Here is a 10,979-nt window from a genome sequence, read left to right on the forward strand (position 1 = left end):
AACCCTCAAATGCCTGCCTGCCTGCCTGCCAGCCAGCCAATACTAACGGTCTTCTCAGAAAGAAAATCTCTTTGTATCTGTATTACTTGATGAAATGTATGATTCTAATAATGAAAATAAATTTTGATGTCGGTTGTATGAGCATAATGACCAATATGCACATGATATGAATGAATTAAATAGTGTAGTTTTAAGTAATTAGGTTGTAGACACATTAAGCGGATATGATATTTGACGCGTCCAGAACTGGTGATTTTTGGTTTAGTTTTAAATGCACCACCACCATTGCTTCCCCAGAGCCTAATTAAGGACCGGTAAAAGGAGTCAATATGTATGTCATCTATAAAACCAAAGAATGAATAAAAACACACACACACACACACCTACATAATAGTATTAGGAAGATTGTATGGCAAAAAAAAAAAAGTACTCCCATTGGGTCGTTTGAACTCGCGACTTCCAAAACACCAGCCACACACCTTACCACCCAGCCACCATAGAGTTGGTATAATTGTGCAACTTTAGTTATAAAAGTAAAGTTCTTATTGTCTCAAATCTTATTGTCTGTTCTATGAAAAGGCATGATGTAAATTATGTATTTTTTGAATGATTGAATTGTAGGCACATTAAGCGGATTCGATATTTGATATATCCAGAAAAGGTGATTTCTGTTCAGTTTTAAAATGCATCACCGTTAACGCTAAAGGACTGGTAAAACGACTCGATGTTTGTCATTTTTAAAATAAACACTAAAACTAGGCCCTTAACATATATAATGTTTGAATATAAATTGAATGCATATAAATACAAAGTGGGAGTGGCTGGCTGGCTGGCTGGCTGGCTGGCTGGCTGGCTGGCTGGCTGGCTGGCTGGCTGGCTGGCTGGCTGGCTGGCTGGCTGGCTGCCTGCCTGCCTGCCTGCCTGCCTGCCTGCCTGCCCGCCCGCCTGCCCGCCTGCCCGCCTGCCCGCCTGCCCGCCTGCCCGCCTGCCCGCCTGCCCGCCTGCCCGCCTGCCCGCCTGCCCGCCTGCCCGCCCGCCCGCCCGCCCGCCCGCCCGCCCGCCTGCTTGCCTTGCCTTGCCTTGCCTTGCCTTGCCTTGCCTTGCCTGTCCTGTCCTGTCCTGTCCTGTTATTGCCTTGCCTTGCCTTGCCTTGCCTTGCCCTGCCCTGCCCTGCCCTGCCTTGGCTGCAGCTGGCTGGCTGGCCGTAAATCAACTCTTAACAACACCATACCACACCACACCATCACTCATCACCCATCACCCACCACCGGCCCCAGTCTCCCAGCCTCTCTTATATACCCGAGCAGGCCCTTTAAATTATTTGAATTGTTGCACTTCGGCCAATGGCAGGCACGATCGCTGCTGCTCAAACATATTCTGGTTCACAAGTATTATAATATATTATATTATATTATATTATATATATATATATATATATATATATATATATATATATATATATATATATATATATATATATATATATATATTCATGAAACACATTAAAACCTTGATCATTTATTCATTCATTACGTCTAGTGAAGAATTGCTTTTGTTCATTTGTATGATTAAAAATTAATAGAATATGAATTCTCTCCCTCCCACATCCTTTCCAAGCTCTTTGGACATCAAAGCGAAAGCCTCGCTTAAAGTAAAATATAAAATATATATTGGATTTATATGATTGGTTAATATTCCAAGTGATGCTGAATATCCCCTATAATTTTGTTTTGTTTGTTTGTTATGTACACATTCCAAATGAAATCAATATAAATGTTATTATTAATGTTTGAAAGTTGATTGTCTACTTGAATCTCTCTATTAAAGTGTGTGTGGCTCCGGATGGAGCCTGGTTATGGTATTTGTCGTGGTGGGTGGCAGAAGTGCTTACTTCTTCTCTGTCTTCTTTGGCAAAAGAACTGCCTGAATGTTTGGAAGAACACCTCCCTGTGCAATGGTTACGCCAGACAGAAGTTTGTTGAGTTCTTCGTCGTTGCGGATGGCCAACTGCAAGTGACGTGGGATGATACGGGTCTTCTTGTTGTCACGTGCGGCGTTACCGGCGAGCTCCAGAACTTCGGCAGCGAGGTATTCCATGACGGCTGCCAGGTAGACAGGAGCGCCAGCACCGACGCGTTCGGCGTAGTTGCCCTTACGCAGCAGACGGTGAATTCTGCCCACGGGGAACTGAAGTCCGGCCCTGCTGGAGCGAGACTTTGACTTGCCCTTCACTTTGCCTCCCTTGCCGCGTCCTGACATTGCTGCTGCTGTTGTGGGTTTGTGGTGTTTTACCTTGCTTTGATGTCCAAAGAGCTTGGAAAGGATGTGGGAGGGAGAAGGATGGGGCGATGAAATTCTTGGAAGAGGATTTGGATGTGGAGAGAGGAGGCTTGAAAGTTCGGTGGCCCGTCCACCTTGGATTGGAGATGTTTTTTCAGTCAAAGCCTGTAGCTTAAGTTCTTCTTGGGCGGCAGGAGGCTAGTGGTGGGGCAGGGTGATGTCGTCCTGGTTCACTTGAGGTGGTCTGTCTGGCTTGGAGGAGGCGTCTTCCTTATTGAGATGGTGAGAGGTAAGTTCACTGTTGCTTGGTGGTGTCTTGGCCAGGAGGTATTCGCATGTACTTCCCGAATGTTAGCGGTGGTATTGGTGTTCCTGTCGGGTCTTCATCTTCTTCCAGGAAGGTCACTTGTCCCCTCTTGAAGTCGAATTTAGGGTCGATGTATACACTCTCCAGAGCGCAGAAGTCTACATAGCGTTCCACGGTCTCGTGGTGGACAAACACAGGGTAAGGCATGGTGGTCTTGAGCTGGTTCATGATCCTGTTGCATTCTAAGGCAATGACCATTCTTGTGCTTCGATTGCCGTTGAAAGTGCCACCGTGATTGAGGTAAAGTCCAAAGCAGGGCACTTTCTTGCTTGATTTGCTTGGGTTTAGGTCGAAGTCTGGGGCCTCATATGTGATGGTCTCAGTCAAGGTTTCTAGGAACTCTGGTTCTGAATCTGATTCTGATTCCACTTGCTGACATTTTGGTCTCCTTTTTCCTCTCATTTTCTTCCGTCTCGGGCTGGTGGGGGCAGGTGGTGTTTTACCCCGCAGATCGAGCTTCGTGTTATATACCCCGCTCAGGATCAAGGGAGCCCGCCACTGACCAATCAGCGCGCTCCGCCACGCGACCCGCTCTGAGCTGAGTCGCGAGCGGGATATAAAAGGAAAGCTCGCCTCGCGCAAAAGTTCATTATTGTATCGCAACGCCAGCCAGCCAGCACGAGCATCATCATGCCACCCAAGGCATCTGGAAAGGCTGCCAAGAAGGCCGGAAAGGCCCAGAAGGCCATTGCCAAGGGCGATAAGAAAAAGAAGCGCAGGAGGAAGGAGAGCTACAGCATCTACATCTACAAAGTGCTGAAGCAGGTCCACCCCGACACTGGTATCTCTTCCAAAGCCATGTCGATCATGAACTCGTTCGTGAACGACATCTTCGAGCGCATCGCCGCCGAGGCTTCTCGCCTGGCCCACTACAACAAGCGTTCCACCATTACCAGTCGGGAGATCCAGACGGCTGTAAGGCTCCTGTTGCCCGGAGAACTGGCCAAGCACGCCGTCTCTGAGGGCACTAAGGCCGTCACCAAGTACACCTCCTCCAAGTAAACGGCTTACTTACTGCCCTGTGGTGGTGGCTTGGCCTCAAACCAACAAACTCGGCTCCATTGGAGCCACACTTTAATTTCTAAAGAGATTGTGAGTGTTAGACACCAATACTATTATAACAAAAACCTCTGTCACTGAAAGCAAATAGCTATAAAATGAGAATATTTATGAAACTGTCTGTGTGTGTTTCTCTCTCTCAGTGTCTGTCTGTCTGTCTGTCTGCCTGCCTGCCTGCCTGTCTGTCTGTCTGTCTGTCTGTCTGTCTGTCTGTCTGTCTGTCTGTCTGTCTGTCTGTCTGTCTGTCTGTCTGTCTGTCTGTCTTGTCTGTCTTGTCTGTCTGTCTGTGTGTCTCTCTCTCTCTCTCTCTCTCTCTCTCTCTCTCTCTCTCTCTCTCTCTCTCTCTCTCTCTCTCTCTCTCTCTCAACACATATAAGCACTCGGTATCTTTTTTCTAGAGATTAGAGATTCATTGTTATGTTCCACATTAGGATTACTATGCAGGCCACCCTCTTAGGTTTGAAAATGTCAAGAAAACGGTTAATTTAAAATGTCATCTCCTAACTTAACAGATTAAGCCAGAGGACCGAAAACAGAATAAAACAGGACTGGACAGTATATGTCACTTATACAAGCTGCTTTTATTTCTAGTACAGTATGACAATTTTTATTTTGGGGGGGGGGGGGGGGTGATCCTTGACAGTGCATAAGAGTGAAAAGCGACGGCGTTTTGTTTGTAAGAGAACAGGTTGTACTACAAATGACTTGATTTATTGATATCACATGTATGTATGACACCTAAATTATGCTAGGAATGTCTGAAATCTCCTTAGAAGGATATTTTGGCCCTGAGAAGGGCCGAGTTTGGTGTATACTAGGGTGGTCGATTTAGCTTATGCACGCTCTCCACGGATACGGCGAGCAAGCTGAATGTCCTTTGGCATGATGGTGACACGCTTGGCGTGGATGGCACAGAGGTTAGTGTCCTCGAAGAGACCGACCAGGTAAGCCTCGGATGCCTCCTGTAAAGCCATGACGGCAGACGACTGGAAGCGAAGATCGGTCTTGAAGTCCTGGGCAATCTCGCGCACCAGACGCTGGAAGGGAAGTTTCCTGATGAGCAACTCGGTGCTCTTCTGGTAACGACGGATCTCACGCAGGGCGACCGTTCCGGGCCTGTAACGGTGAGGCTTCTTCACACCCCCTGTGGCAGGAGCAGACTTGCGTGCTGCCTTGGTGGCCAGCTGCTTACGAGGAGCCTTGCCTCCCGTGGACTTGCGAGCAGTCTGCTTGGTGCGAGCCATGGTGAACAACTGTGGTTTGTGATGGCCGGCGCCGAAAAATTTTTGCTTATATACGCCGTCTCGAGGCGCTTGCTCGAGCGCCATTGGCTGCTCGACTCGCCTACGTCACCCCGTTGCCCCTCCCCTCCTTCCTCTGGCTGCAGCCAACAGGCGGCTCACCTCAATCACTATTATCGCTGATTTTGCTCTATTTTTTGGATTTGTGCAAAAGTCATTTCACAGGGACGTGAAACAGACGAGTAGGCAACTGCAGTTTTGAAAGCGTTGTGAGAAAGCCGTGTCTACTCGACCACAAGCGTAAAGTAAGGGCAGGCAGGAGTTGCAATGCTACTAGTACGTCCGCTTGATGGGATATAGTCGGGAAATCGTGCGGGCATTCGTCAATTCGATTCACACAACTTCAACACCATGACTGGACGCGGCAAGGGAGGCAAGGGACTCGGAAAGGGTGGCGCCAAGCGTCATCGTAAGGTGCTACGTGACAACATCCAGGGCATCACCAAGCCCGCTATTCGTCGCTTAGCTCGTCGTGGCGGCGTGAAGCGTATTTCGGGTCTCATCTACGAAGAGACCCGTGGCGTCCTGAAGGTGTTCCTCGAGAACGTCATCCGTGATGCTGTAACCTACACGGAACACGCCAAGAGGAAGACCGTCACTGCTATGGACGTGGTGTACGCTCTAAAGCGCCAGGGTCGTACCCTCTACGGATTCGGCGGATAAGAGCTTGGCTAATCCATCGATTCCACCCACCACCACCTCAAAACGGGACCTAATTAGGTCCCTATACTTTTTTACTGAAGGGCTTAATAGACGATAACATAAATTGTTTTGATATCAGCTAGCACATTGGGTCTTATGAAATCTATTTTTTATCCTCGCATGCTTAAAGGGACTCTGATTGGGGAGGGAGGGGGGGGGGGGGAAGGTTTGTTACGTTATATACTAGCAGAGCAGGATCATTGGTGGGGGGGGGGGGGGGTGAGGGGGAGAGAGAGAGAGAGAGAGATCTTTCCCAACTCTTCCTTTTTACATGAGTGAGCTACCCGTTTTATTCATTTTATCCTTCTCAGAGCTGTTTTGATAGTATCCAAATGATGGTAAATGAAAAGGGAGGACACGAATATCTACCCAGAATTCAGGACTGGCAATCGATATGCATGTTTGAGTGCGAATCTTTTTCTCTCTCAACTTAGGTATACGTTTATGTCGTACCTAAAAGCGAGAACCACACTATTGGGACAAGTATGCAAGGCCCAATTTTCCTAACAAGCACAGTTAATTTTGTTATTTTCGAACATTTCTTTCCAAATTGGTTTATCCAATTAACAGTATTATATTAAGATCATGAATTGCTGGGTTAGGTTAGGTTAGGTTAGGTTAGGTTAGGTTAGGTTAGCTTAGCTTAGGTTAGGTTAGGTTAGGTTAGGTTAGGTTAGCTTAGCTTAGCTTGGGTTAGCTTAGGTTAGGTTAGGTTAGCTTAGCTTGGGTTAGCATAGGTTAGGTTAGGTTTGATTACATTTCTATGTTAGATTTAACTCAAATTCAAAACAATTGCAGTCATTCGGCTTGTTAGTCAACTTGCCTCTAATAGGGGCAATTTGTCTAACAAGACTATTTAGTTTTGTGTGCATATATATATATATATATATATATATATATATATATATATATATATATATATATATATATATATTATAGCTTCAAGACTCCGAACCAATATAGAAGCATCAAGAAGAAGTGCTTGTGTTATGGGCCAATAGGCCTTCTGCAGTTACTTCCATTCTTATGTTTTTATTCCCATTGGTTCGTGTTTTATCTTGTGTAAATGTCAATCACCTTACCCAAAACTTTGGTACCATATCACCTCACCCATGTGTATATATAAATATATATATATATATATATATATATATATATATATATATATATATATATATATATATATATATATATATATATATAATATACAGAGTAAATCTACCCCAAAAGTAATGATTTATTTGTCTACAAAACTAAACTCTTTTTGGAATCATATGAGGCCCCTCCACTGAGGGGGGAGGCCTGGATGTTTATTGTCATGTGTATTCATGCTGCTTGCATGTCGTCGTTTATTTTGCCTTTGTTGTTTTCTTGACAGCTTTCTTTGCCTTGGGTGGTTTGGGAGATTTTGAAGCTCTCTTTATTTTGGGCTTTTTGTTCCCAACAACAAGCTGCTGCTGCTTCTTTTTCAAGGCTGTAGGTGGTTTGTTGCTTGTGGCGGCTTTCTTGGGAGTTACCACGGCCTTCTTTGCTGCTGTAGATGGTTTCTTGGTTGTGGTGGCTTTCTTGGGAGTTAGAACGGCCCTCTTCTCTGCTACGGCCAGCTTGAATGATCCACTAGGTCCACTTCCCTTCGTCTGAACAAGAATGCCGTCAGCCACTGCTTTCTTGAGAAATCTTCGGATGTAAATGGCGATCTTGGCAGCCTCGACTTTGTTGTTGGCAACAACGTACTTCTTGATTGCTTGTAGAGACGAGCCCTTACGGTCTTTGAGTGCTGCGACCGCGGCTAGAACCATTTGACTAGTTTTCGGGTGAGCAACCTGGACGCGAGGTTTCCTGGTGGTGGCCACCACAGCAGCAGCCGCAGCCTTCTTGGTAGGCTTTGCTTCTACCATGATGATGATGAGATAACCAAGGTGATGAGAGACGCTCAGACAGTCACGGGGGAATGATGCTGCCGCCGCTTGAGCCGAACCTATTTATGTGCCGGCACGGTACAGAAGCTGCAACCTGGCAACTCGTCCACCAATCACAACGGTTGGTTTTACGGCTCCGAAACCTGGATCCCATATCTTCTCTAAAATAGAAGCATTTGTTCATGTTCTTTGTAAAAGTATCATAAAGCAGGACAGATGAGACAAATATCATAAAAACTGAAGAGCAGATGAGCACACACATGTATGTATTACAAAAGAAAATCCACAAATTCATTAGAAATTGGCAGGGCAGGCTGAGGAAGTAGGTAGATGTAAAATGTCTGTAAATGGCGAAAGAACATAAACCCAAGACTGAATAAACGATGTTAAATATCCATGCCAAGGAGACAAAAATATGTTAGGATACAATTACCATTAAGACACCACAAGAAGGTCCGTATCCTGCCGTGATGACTAAAAAGAGTTGGTTATTAGCCACAATGTGTAGGCAGTCTCATGCCAACGGCCATACCACGTTGAGAACACCGCTTCTCGTCCGATCAGCGAAGTTAAGCAACGTTGGGTTTGGTTAGTACTTGGATGGGTGACCGCCTGGGAACACCAAATGCTGTTGGCAATAATGTTTTTTGTTTTGTTTTGTTTCGTTTGTTTTTGTTTGAATGGCTGGCTCCACGGGAAATTCACGGAGTTGTGTGGAATAAGGCCTGGTAAAATGAATTAATATGTATGTCATGTTTAAAACAAACTCGCTTAATATAGTGTGTGAGGCTTTATACAAAAACAAACAACCAAAACAAAACATGTTGTGTATATATATATATATATATATATATATATATATATATATATATATATATATATATATATATATATATATATATATATATATATATATATATATATATATATATATATATATATAGCTTAATCCGGGTTTGAACTCGCAACTCCAAGAATACGCATCACTTATATACACTTTACCACTGGACCACAGCTGCAGGACACTTGATGCTGAGGTATCAATTTAATGACGTAAATGCCATTTCCACAAATAAATGATAATTTAAAAGTATTTGTATGTACAAATCTTTTCTGTTTAAAAGGCTACAATATCAGTTACTGATATAATTTGTGTTAATGTTTCTATACCCACAGGAAGGCATGTTTTTGCTTATATGTAAGGGGTACGGAGAAGGAATCCACAGACCATCAGTCCCCTTCCCCCCCCCCCCCCCCCCCCCACCCACCTACTACCACCACCACCACCACCACCACCACCACCACCACCACCACCACCACCACTACTACTCACCACCACCACTACTCCTCACCACCAATCACCACCAATCACCACCACCACCAATCACCACCAATCACCACCACCACACCTAACCGAAAACCCCCTAACACATCAACCCTCCCCCCAATCAACAGGCGAAATAATAACCCTCAAATGCCTGCCTGCCTGCCTGCCAGCCAGCCAATACTAACGGTCTTCTCAGAAAGAAAATCTCTTTGTATCTGTATTACTTGATGAAATGTATGATTCTAATAATGAAAATAAATTTTGATGTCGGTTGTATGAGCATAATGACCAATATGCACATGATATGAATGAATTAAATAGTGTAGTTTTAAGTAATTAGGTTGTAGACACATTAAGCGGATATGATATTTGACGCGTCCAGAACTGGTGATTTTTGGTTTAGTTTTAAATGCACCACCACCATTGCTTCCCCAGAGCCTAATTAAGGACCGGTAAAAGGAGTCAATATGTATGTCATCTATAAAACCAAAGAATGAATAAAAACACACACACACACACACCTACATAATAGTATTAGGAAGATTGTATGGCAAAAAAAAAAAAGTACTCCCATTGGGTCGTTTGAACTCGCGACTTCCAAAACACCAGCCACACACCTTACCACCCAGCCACCATAGAGTTGGTATAATTGTGCAACTTTAGTTATAAAAGTAAAGTTCTTATTGTCTCAAATCTTATTGTCTGTTCTATGAAAAGGCATGATGTAAATTATGTATTTTTTGAATGATTGAATTGTAGGCACATTAAGCGGATTCGATATTTGATATATCCAGAAAAGGTGATTTCTGTTCAGTTTTAAAATGCATCACCGTTAACGCTAAAGGACTGGTAAAACGACTCGATGTTTGTCATTTTTAAAATAAACACTAAAACTAGGCCCTTAACATATATAATGTTTGAATATAAATTGAATGCATATAAATACAAAGTGGGAGTGGCTGGCTGGCTGGCTGGCTGGCTGGCTGGCTGGCTGGCTGGCTGGCTGGCTGGCTGGCTGGCTGGCTGGCTGGCTGGCTGGCTGGCTGCCTGCCTGCCTGCCTGCCTGCCTGCCTGCCTGCCCGCCCGCCTGCCCGCCTGCCCGCCTGCCCGCCTGCCCGCCTGCCCGCCTGCCCGCCTGCCCGCCTGCCCGCCTGCCCGCCTGCCCGCCTGCCCGCCTGCCCGCCCGCCCGCCCGCCCGCCCGCCCGCCCGCCTGCTTGCCTTGCCTTGCCTTGCCTTGCCTTGCCTTGCCTTGCCTGTCCTGTCCTGTCCTGTCCTGTTATTGCCTTGCCTTGCCTTGCCTTGCCTTGCCCTGCCCTGCCCTGCCCTGCCTTGGCTGCAGCTGGCTGGCTGGCCGTAAATCAACTCTTAACAACACCATACCACACCACACCATCACTCATCACCCATCACCCACCACCGGCCCCAGTCTCCCAGCCTCTCTTATATACCCGAGCAGGCCCTTTAAATTATTTGAATTGTTGCACTTCGGCCAATGGCAGGCACGATCGCTGCTGCTCAAACATATTCTGGTTCACAAGTATTATAATATATTATATTATATTATATTATATATATATATATATATATATATATATATATATATATATATATATATATATATATATATATATATATATATATATATTCATGAAACACATTAAAACCTTGATCATTTATTCATTCATTACGTCTAGTGAAGAATTGCTTTTGTTCATTTGTATGATTAAAAATTAATAGAATATGAATTCTCTCCCTCCCACATCCTTTCCAAGCTCTTTGGACATCAAAGCGAAAGCCTCGCTTAAAGTAAAATATAAAATATATATTGGATTTATATGATTGGTTAATATTCCAAGTGATGCTGAATATCCCCTATAATTTTGTTTTGTTTGTTTGTTATGTACACATTCCAAATGAAATCAATATAAATGTTATTATTAATGTTTGAAAGTTGATTGTCTACTTGAATCTCTCTATTAAAGTGTGTGTGGCTCCGGATGGAGCCTGGTTATGGTATTTGTCG

The 10,979-nt window shown here is 44.6% G+C and overlaps 1 non-coding gene across 1 annotated transcript; it reads left to right on the forward strand.

Annotated features, from left to right (window-relative positions):
- The first annotated feature begins 8,146 nt into the window (after positions 1 to 8,146).
- LOC138365477 (5S ribosomal RNA) lies at positions 8,147 to 8,265 on the forward strand. The gene has a single exon (XR_011228832.1). It is a non-coding gene; the product is annotated as a 5S ribosomal RNA (ribosomal RNA).
- Positions 8,266 to 10,979: the final 2,714 nt, after the last annotated feature.

The sequence above is a fragment of the Procambarus clarkii genome, chromosome 16 (assembly GCF_040958095.1).
Source record: "Procambarus clarkii isolate CNS0578487 chromosome 16, FALCON_Pclarkii_2.0, whole genome shotgun sequence".
In the NCBI taxonomy this organism is placed as follows: Eukaryota; Metazoa; Arthropoda; class Malacostraca; order Decapoda; family Cambaridae; genus Procambarus; species Procambarus clarkii.